This window comes from Podarcis muralis, chromosome Z, assembly GCF_964188315.1.
Source record: "Podarcis muralis chromosome Z, rPodMur119.hap1.1, whole genome shotgun sequence".
Lineage (NCBI taxonomy): Eukaryota > Metazoa > Chordata > Lepidosauria > Squamata > Lacertidae > Podarcis > Podarcis muralis.
Genome location: NC_135673.1, coordinates 18,526,229 through 18,534,398, shown reverse-complemented (window position 1 = coordinate 18,534,398; position 8,170 = coordinate 18,526,229). Strand labels below are relative to the sequence as shown.

The following is an 8,170-nucleotide window of genomic DNA, read 5'->3' as shown; positions in this document are numbered from 1 at the left end:
GGGGTTGGACTAGATGACCCTTGGGGTCCCTACAGTTCTATGGCTCTGGGAACCTGGGACCTTCTGCATGCATGACAGGTGCTCTGCCACTACCTTGTGGTCCTTTCAAGTCTAGATGGACTGTTGGAGGTCCATCTCTCTCTCCCCCCCCCCCATACATAATGCTCATTGCATGAATGACGAATCAGGTGACAGCATTAAGGAGGCTGCAGCTTCAGCACTGAGACAGCAAATCCTTCCTTTGACCTTGGACCAGAGGTGCTAAACCTGAGCTGCCCACTTCCCAGCTTCCAGTTCCCATTTAACTCAGCAGCTGTTTTGCTTTGCAGTGGAAGATTGCAAAAGGAGTATATTGGAAAAATGAGAGCCCCCCCCCCCATTTACTAAGGCTGTTTAACTGAGCCTGGTTGAGGGACGTGGCCCCCTGCTCTGCGCTGATGACCTCCAGATCGTACATGTGGCTTTCAGGTCCCCATTTGGAATGTGCCCCAGCTGCTCTTTAGAATTGCCCTCTGTGCTTGGGAATGCCTTTCCATAACAGGAAGAGGAACCCTCAGTGGTGTAAGGATAGCTGCACCAGGAGGAGCAGGTTTCCTGGCTAACTTTGTTTCAGAATCATACCATAGTGAAGGGCAATGAGGGTCAGTGGCATGGTGGGGGGAGGGCACAGGGGCCGCGGCAACAGGCGCAAATTTCTGAGGGGTGTACCCAGGCACCCCCATGACAGGCTCCATCATCAAGGCTGGAGCCGTGGGGAGGTAAGCTGCACCCAGGTTCTGTTTGCAGGCTTCCCACTGGGGCATCTGGTTGGCTACTGTGGCAGGATGTTGGACTATGTGGGCTATTGGCCTCATTCTGCAGACTTCTCTCATAGATAGATAGATAGATAGATAGATAGATAGATAGATAGATAGATAGATAGATATAGGTAAAGGTAAAGGTACCCCTGCCCGTACAGGCCAGTCTTGCCAGACTCTGGGGTTGTGCGCCCATCTCACTCAAGAGGCCGGGGGCCAGCACTGTCCGGAGACACTTCCGGGTCACGTGGCCAGCGTGACATGGCTGCTCTGGCGAGCCAGAGCCGCACACGGAAACGCCGTTTACCTTCCCGCTAGAAAGCGGTCCCTATTTATCTACTTGCACCCAGGGGTGCTTTCAAACTGCTAGGTTGGCAGGCGCTGGGACCAAACAACGGGAGCGCACCCCGCTGCGGGGATTCGAACCGCCGACCTTTCGATCGGCAACCCCTAGGCACTGAGGCTTTTACCCACAGCGCCACCCGCGTCCCCATATATATATATATCACACAGTGTGTAAAATTATAGGTACTAGCATAGCTGTCAATGTTTTCCTTTTTTTAAGGGAAATTCCCTTATTCCGAATAGGATTCCTCTCAAGAAAAGGGAAAAGTTGACAGCTATGGGTACTAGTATTCATAAGTATTCTTATATATGGGATAATGTATATATTATTTAATGGGGTAAGTCAGTTAATTGTACTATATACATAATAGTATTAAGATCATCATCCTTGTTCTTGGGATTCCGCCATTTTGCGCAGGGGCCCTTTGATGCCTCATAAGCAGCGTTTCAAGCTCAGCCCGGGGGGGGGGGGGGGGGGATGCAGGAGAGAGAGAGAGAAGAGAGAGTTGCAGAAAAAGTCCCTTTTGTCCTTCCCCACAAAGGGGCTTTGAGCTGTGTTATCTGTTGGGCAGCAGCTCAGCGAATGGCCAGGAGGCCTCTGGATGCCAGCAGAGGAGGAATAGTGAGACCGGGCCAAGGCGGGGCTCCCTCCTCCTTCCAGGCACATAAGAAAGGAGCCGGTCCATCAGATAAAGTCCCTCTGGAAGAGACAAGGATCTCTCTCTTGCAGGCATTCCGGCTGTTCCGGATTGAGAACTTCATGCAAAACCAAAGCCTGCAGGGAGCTTTAGAAACCAGCCAGGCTGCCGAAAAGGGTCCCTGGGGCCTGGTTTTCGCAACAGGGCTCGAAGACACCCCCCCAAGCAAGCTGTCAACGTGAGGTATGGTGAACACGGCCTTTGTCTTACAGGAGCGACACCATCACACTGGCTGGCGGAATCCAAAGGGCACTGAAAAGAGGCCACAAATTCTGCAGCAAGGGATCCTGCAAACTGCTGAAATTTTGCAAACTCAGCACATTTGCCAGTATGGTTGTCGTTCTTGTTATTTATTGCATTTCTATCCTGCCTTTTTCTCCAAGGAGCTCAAAGTGGCATACATGGCTCTCGTTTAATCCCCAAAATAACCCTGCGAGGTAGGTTACACTGGGAGGCAGTAGCTGGCTGCAAGGTCATCCAGGGAGCTTCATGGCTGATTGGGGATTTGAACCCTGGTCTCCCAGCTCCTAGTCCCAACACTAACCACTGTGTCACCACTGGCTGATGGCACTCAGCTTTATGTGCTTCCTGTGTTGGAAGGAGGGGGGTTGTGGAGACCACTTGAGACAGCCACAGGAACTCTCCCCCCCCCCCCCCCCGCCATGCCTCTGCTATTCTCAGCCTGTATTTGCATCTAGATCAGAAAGAAGAGCCCTGAAGCTGAATCAGTCAAGGGAGGCCCACCTAGACCAGTCTGCTGTTCTCACAGTGCCCACCAAGTGCCCCTAAGGGAAGTCAATGCAGGATATGACTCCTGACAGCAACTCTCCCCTCCAGAGAGTCTAGCAACTGGTATTCAGAAGCATTACTGGTTGAGGCTGAACATAAAGAAGAACCTAGGAATAGGGGGCATCTAGTTCCCACAGTGGCCTAACCCCAAACTACTGGGCCAGAGCAATGTGATGCAGCCCCACCAAACCTCCATCAAAGCCCCTTGGTTGTTGCTGTTTTCAAGTTTGCTCAGTTTTGACTTGCAAAAGGGAAAGGTCCCCCTATACCTTACATAAATCGATGCTATGACCTGCTTTTTGTGAAAAGCCAGTTAATTTTCTGGTTCAGAGCTCAGGGCAGCTGGGAAAAGGCCTTGCGGAGAGAAGCCACGTTGGACCTGAGCTCCTGTGCTCTGGGCAGTTTGAAAACTGTGGGCGTTCCTCCACCCCCACCCCAAATTCCTCTCTCCAACGTTTCCAATCCAGACCGCTTGAGGGTGGGGGAGGCGGGTGCTGTGGAATGACTTCCTGGTTCCCAGACTTCACATGCCAGCAGTGGCCTTTATTTATGGCCCTGGAGGCTTCCCTCTTGAGCATAAATCAGGAAGGGGGAGGGGGAAGGTCAGCCTAGTTCCTGAGCATTGATGCAAAGGGCTTTCCCTATACTCCGGGAAGCTGGACCTGTGTGTGTGTGTGAGCATGGGAAGAGTTAAAGAGGGAGCCTCTGGCCTCTGCCCAGTTCCCTCCCTCCCACATCACAATTGAACCAGGAAATAAACAAAATTGATGCATATTTGTTTCATTTCACAGCTGGAAGATAGAAGGATTTCCTCTTTGATTTCCTGCTTCCAGAGGAGAGGCGATGGGCAATACAGACGAAGCTGCCCTGTTACGGAGACAGATCATTTGTCCACCAAGCTCTATATTGTAAACTCTGGCTGGCAGCAGCAGCAGCACTCCAGGTTTTATGGCGGGGAACATTCCCAGGCCTGCATTGACTGAACCTAGGACTTTTTGCTTGCTAGCTTCCCCAGCCCCTGACTGAGAACCACAAGGACAGGAATCTTCACTTTATTTTTTAAGGGAAAAGTACCATGCATGGTTCCATGCAGTGAAGGAACAAAGCAGGGTATAGATGTAAGAGAATAATGAATAAAAATGCAGACAGCAGCTTAATTCTCAGTTTGGGAATCTCTCGCCTCTCCCCATCACACCTCCCCACACCCTGCTATGGCAAAAATACCCAAGATTTTTGGCTGACTCTCTCAGAGCAACTTTCACACCTCCCAGAGAGTCCCAGCCAGGCCTCAACGCCTCTGCAGCTTGGAAGGGTGTGAAATAGCACTGGGTACTAGCCTATCAGATTGTGCTGGGCCTGGGATGCCAGGAAGCCAGCAGCCCTTGACACCTAAGTGAGAGAAGCAGAGAACTCCCTTTGACACCAGTGGCTACTTTTAAGATGAAAGCACCACGGAGGTCCCTGGCAGAGTCTGCAGAAATGAGGATCCCAGCTGAGGGGATGGTGCTTGGACCTAAAAGCCAGCCAGGTGTCTCTTTTTGTGGGGGCCTCATTCTGAAAGGCTCTGGGGTCTCAGCTCTGCCTGGGCATCTGACCCTGCCAGGGCCCAGGAGAGAGGGGGGTAGGGGGTACATCATGCCCCAGTCAGGAATCAAAAAGGGGGTCTGGGAGTCAAAACAGGAGACCCAGAAATTTCCTGGGACCTCAGAAAGCATTTGCATATATTGTATGAAGCCTATTATTTACATTTTGTGTAAGCCTACATAAAATGCCGAGGGACGCGGATGGCGCTGTGGGTTAAACCACAGAGCCTAGGACTTGCTGATCAGAAGGTCGGCGGTTCGAATCCCCGCGACGGGGTGAGCTCCTGCTGCTCAGTCCCTGCTCCTGCCAACCTAGCAGTTCGAAAGCACGTCAAAGTGCAAGTAGATAAATAAGTACCGCTCTGGCGGGAAGGTAAATGGAATTTCCGTGCGCTGCTCTGGTTCACCAGAAGCGGCTTAGTCATGCTGGCCACATGACCCGGAAGCTGTACGCCGGCTCCCTCGGCTAATAAAGCGAGATGAGCGCCACAACCCCAGAGTCGGCCACGACTGGACCTAATGGTCAGGGGTCCCTTTACCTTTACCTTTTACATAAAATACCACGACACTTCTCCTCCCCGTCTACTTTTCCTGGGCAATCCAGAGAGGCAGCGCTGAAATCCCAGCAAACAATATTGCAAGTGGGCAAGTTGAGAAGGTGGGCTTGCTTTGCCTCTCCTGCGGGAGATGCACTCTGCCTACTGAGGGGATCACTGTCTGCTGGACCCGTGAAAGGCAGGCGGTGTTGGCACTGATGTCCGCCTTGAAGCAGAGGAGGGTGTAGCATCTCATGGCCATTTCTGGGTAAAATTATCTTTTCCAAACAACTCACCTAAGAATCAGGAAAGAGTTCATATTTGCTTTGATTCAAAACGCTATACTGTTTTTAACACTGATTGGGAGCCGCCCAGAGTGGCTGGGGAAACTCAGCCAGATGGGCGGGGTATAAATAATAAATTATTATTATTATTATTATTATTATTATTATTATTATTATTATTGTAGAAGTGCCTAGGACTTGCCGATCGTATAGTCGGCGGTTCGAATCCCGCGGCGGGGCGAGCTCCCGTCTTTCGGTCCCAGCTCCTGCCCACCTAGCAGTTCGAAAGCACCCTTAAAGTGCAAGTAGATAAATAGGTACTGCTCTGGCGGGAAGGTAAACGGCGTTCCGTGTGCTGCGCTGGTGCAGGCTCGCCAGAGCAGTGATGTCACACTGGCCACGTGACCCGGAAGTGTCTGCGGACAGTGCTGGCTCCCGGCCTCTAGAGTGAGATGAGCGCACAACCCTAGAGTCTGTCAAGACTGGCCCGTACGGGCGGGGGTACCTTTACCTTTACCTTTAATAAAAGTAATTAAAAGTAATAAAAGCAAAAACACAATTCTACCAACGCCCCCCCATCCCCCCCTAGTGTTTTGCTTTATTAATACTATGAATAGAAGACTGGGTCATTATTCATCTCTCTGAATTTTTATTTGGGCTTTTTCTGGAAAAAGGTGTTAATTTGGAATTATTGGTTAACCTGAGAAACAGTGTTGCTCAGATAGAACGAACAAGGAATTGTAAAGTCGTTGAACACAACTCAAATTATTTTGGCCAACTTGCAACAAACTGCAAAAATTTCAGGGGCGCTCCTGCTGCATTGTTGTTTTGATCAAGCAAGCACAGCTAGGTGCTGCAGTTTTAACTTATATTTATAATATTGCTTACAACACGTCAACACGCACGGAGGTACAGAACGTAACCCCCATGCAAAACAAAGATTGCCTGTATATATCTTTTTGTCGCATTCCCTTTCCCCCCTTTCTTCAGATATAAAAATATTAATTTATAAATCATCTCTCCAAAATGTATTCTCACAAATCATGCACCCAGAAGAGAAAAGATAGGAAGAATGAAAAAGGGGCCAACAAACACTTAACCCAACAAACTGGATTAAGTGCAGCTTAAAAAAAACAACCCCTTTTCATTGAACTCATCTATAGAATTGGAGCAATAAGAAACTGTTGAAAACCTCATCCCCAAACAAGGAGCAGTTTATTTGGGTAATCATGCAAAGTATTCTGATGAAGGGGAAGATGCAGAAAATGGAAATGGAAAACAGAAGTAAACAGGCATACGGATGCATGTGGAGGTGAATTTGAAAGATGAAAGGGCTAATCATAATGCAGGCCTTGACATTGGATGCGCCATAACTGAGTTTCCATCTCAAAAGGAAATAGAAAACTATATTACATCTGGGACAGGAGTTGACATCATCTTAGACTTGCCAATAAAAGCTGAAGCTGTAAAATGGTACATGCTTTTAAAGCACATCATCAATGTTGCACTCTTATTAGGAGAACGGGGCCTAGTATTTTCTGGTTCATCCCATCGAATTGGTAATCCAAGCAATGGAAACTTTTTAGGACTTATTGAACTGTCCTCCAGGTGGGACTTCAGGAACATGTGCTAAGTGTAGAAGAGTCCACAGAAAAGGATTGAGTGGTTTCAAGGTCATTATCTGACCTCTGACTCACAAAATGAATTTATTACAGAATGCTCAAATCTTGTGGAAAAAAACACATTTTGCTTGAGAGGCAATCTGCAAAGTACTTTGCAATAATAGTAGATTCCACACCAGATTCTTCCCATATGGAACAAACAGCATTTCATCTGAGATACCTACTTTTAAAATAAATGCAGTATTAGATTCAAGAACAATTTCTCAGCTTTGCAGACTGTGGCAATGAAAAAGGGGAAGAAATTGCTCAGTTGGTAACTGACACATTGAAAGAACATGCTATTCCTTCTCAATGACTGCAGAGCTCAAGCCTACAATAATGGAACAAATATGGCTGGAAAATACAATGGCTCACAAGCAAAAATACAAGAACAATGCTGAACAGAACAATGCTCATACAGAAAGTATATGTTTTACATTTTGGTATACAATGTTATAGCCATCAGCTTCAGTGGTGTTAAGCAGTTGGCAGAAAAAAATGATTTCTTGTGGAAATATCTCACCATGCCTAAAAGTGATGTAAAGAGAAAAGTTTATCTTAGAGCAGTATCCTGCTGACCTTAGTGGTGGTGATTATGGAAAATAAATGCAACATTCACCCTCAGCAAATAAAGCAAATTTTGTAATTGCACAGTTAAAGCCGTTAGATCTGTTGCACTGGTTAACAGAGTACAGACTTGGTGATCTGTTTCCAAATGTCTGTGCTAACTTAAGAATACTATGAACAATTCCAGCAACAGTAGCTTCTGCAGCGGGGTCATTTAGCAAACTTCGGTTAATTAAGAATTACTTAAGGTCTACAATGCCTCAAGGACGTCTTGTGGATTTGGCCAGGCTAAGTATTGAATCAAACATTGCCAAGAACAATTAATTTTCGTGCTGTGATTTGAATTTTTCCCCAATAAAGGCCTAAAAAGCTTCTTTTTTAAAAAGTAAATAATAGGTTTTTCTACTTTTTCTTTTTACTAATACTTTTTACTAACACTTTTGATTATTTGATCTGCATTGCAATATAAAAGGATGATTCAACGTGAATTATTTTTCCTTATCTGTGTTGTGGCATAAACAAAGATATTCATTTCAAATGTGGTTTCTTATCTCTGACCTTACTTTATTTATGTTTATCTATTGTTATCATGGAGTGTGCATAAGAGCGTAAGGCCTTCAATTCAGAAAAGTTAACAGAGAGCTCCGCTGCGACCTTCTCTCTTCTCCTGTACCCTTTTTGACCTTACATGCTGCAGCTCATGGCATAAAACCCTAGTGGATAAAAACAGGAAGACTACTGGAGAAGGGAAGAGGCTCAAAATAAACTTTGTACACCCCCTCCTCCTGATAATACTCTTCTCAGAGGCCCTGGCCCCAGGAACCCTGGCCGACCATCACCATGGGAGCCAGTGTGGTGTAGATATGGGACCTGGCAGAGCAGGGTTCAAATCCCTCCCTCCCCCCTGCCA

The 8,170-nt window shown here is 47.3% G+C and overlaps 1 long non-coding RNA gene across 1 annotated transcript; it reads left to right on the top strand.

The window, feature by feature from the left end:
* Positions 1–1,659: 1,659 nt before the first annotated feature.
* On the top strand, positions 1,660–3,786 carry LOC114589195 (uncharacterized). Its single transcript, XR_003704610.2, has 2 exons — positions 1,660–2,023; positions 3,421–3,786. It is a non-coding gene; the product is annotated as an uncharacterized LOC114589195 (long non-coding RNA).
* The last annotated feature ends 4,384 nt before the right edge of the window (positions 3,787–8,170 follow it).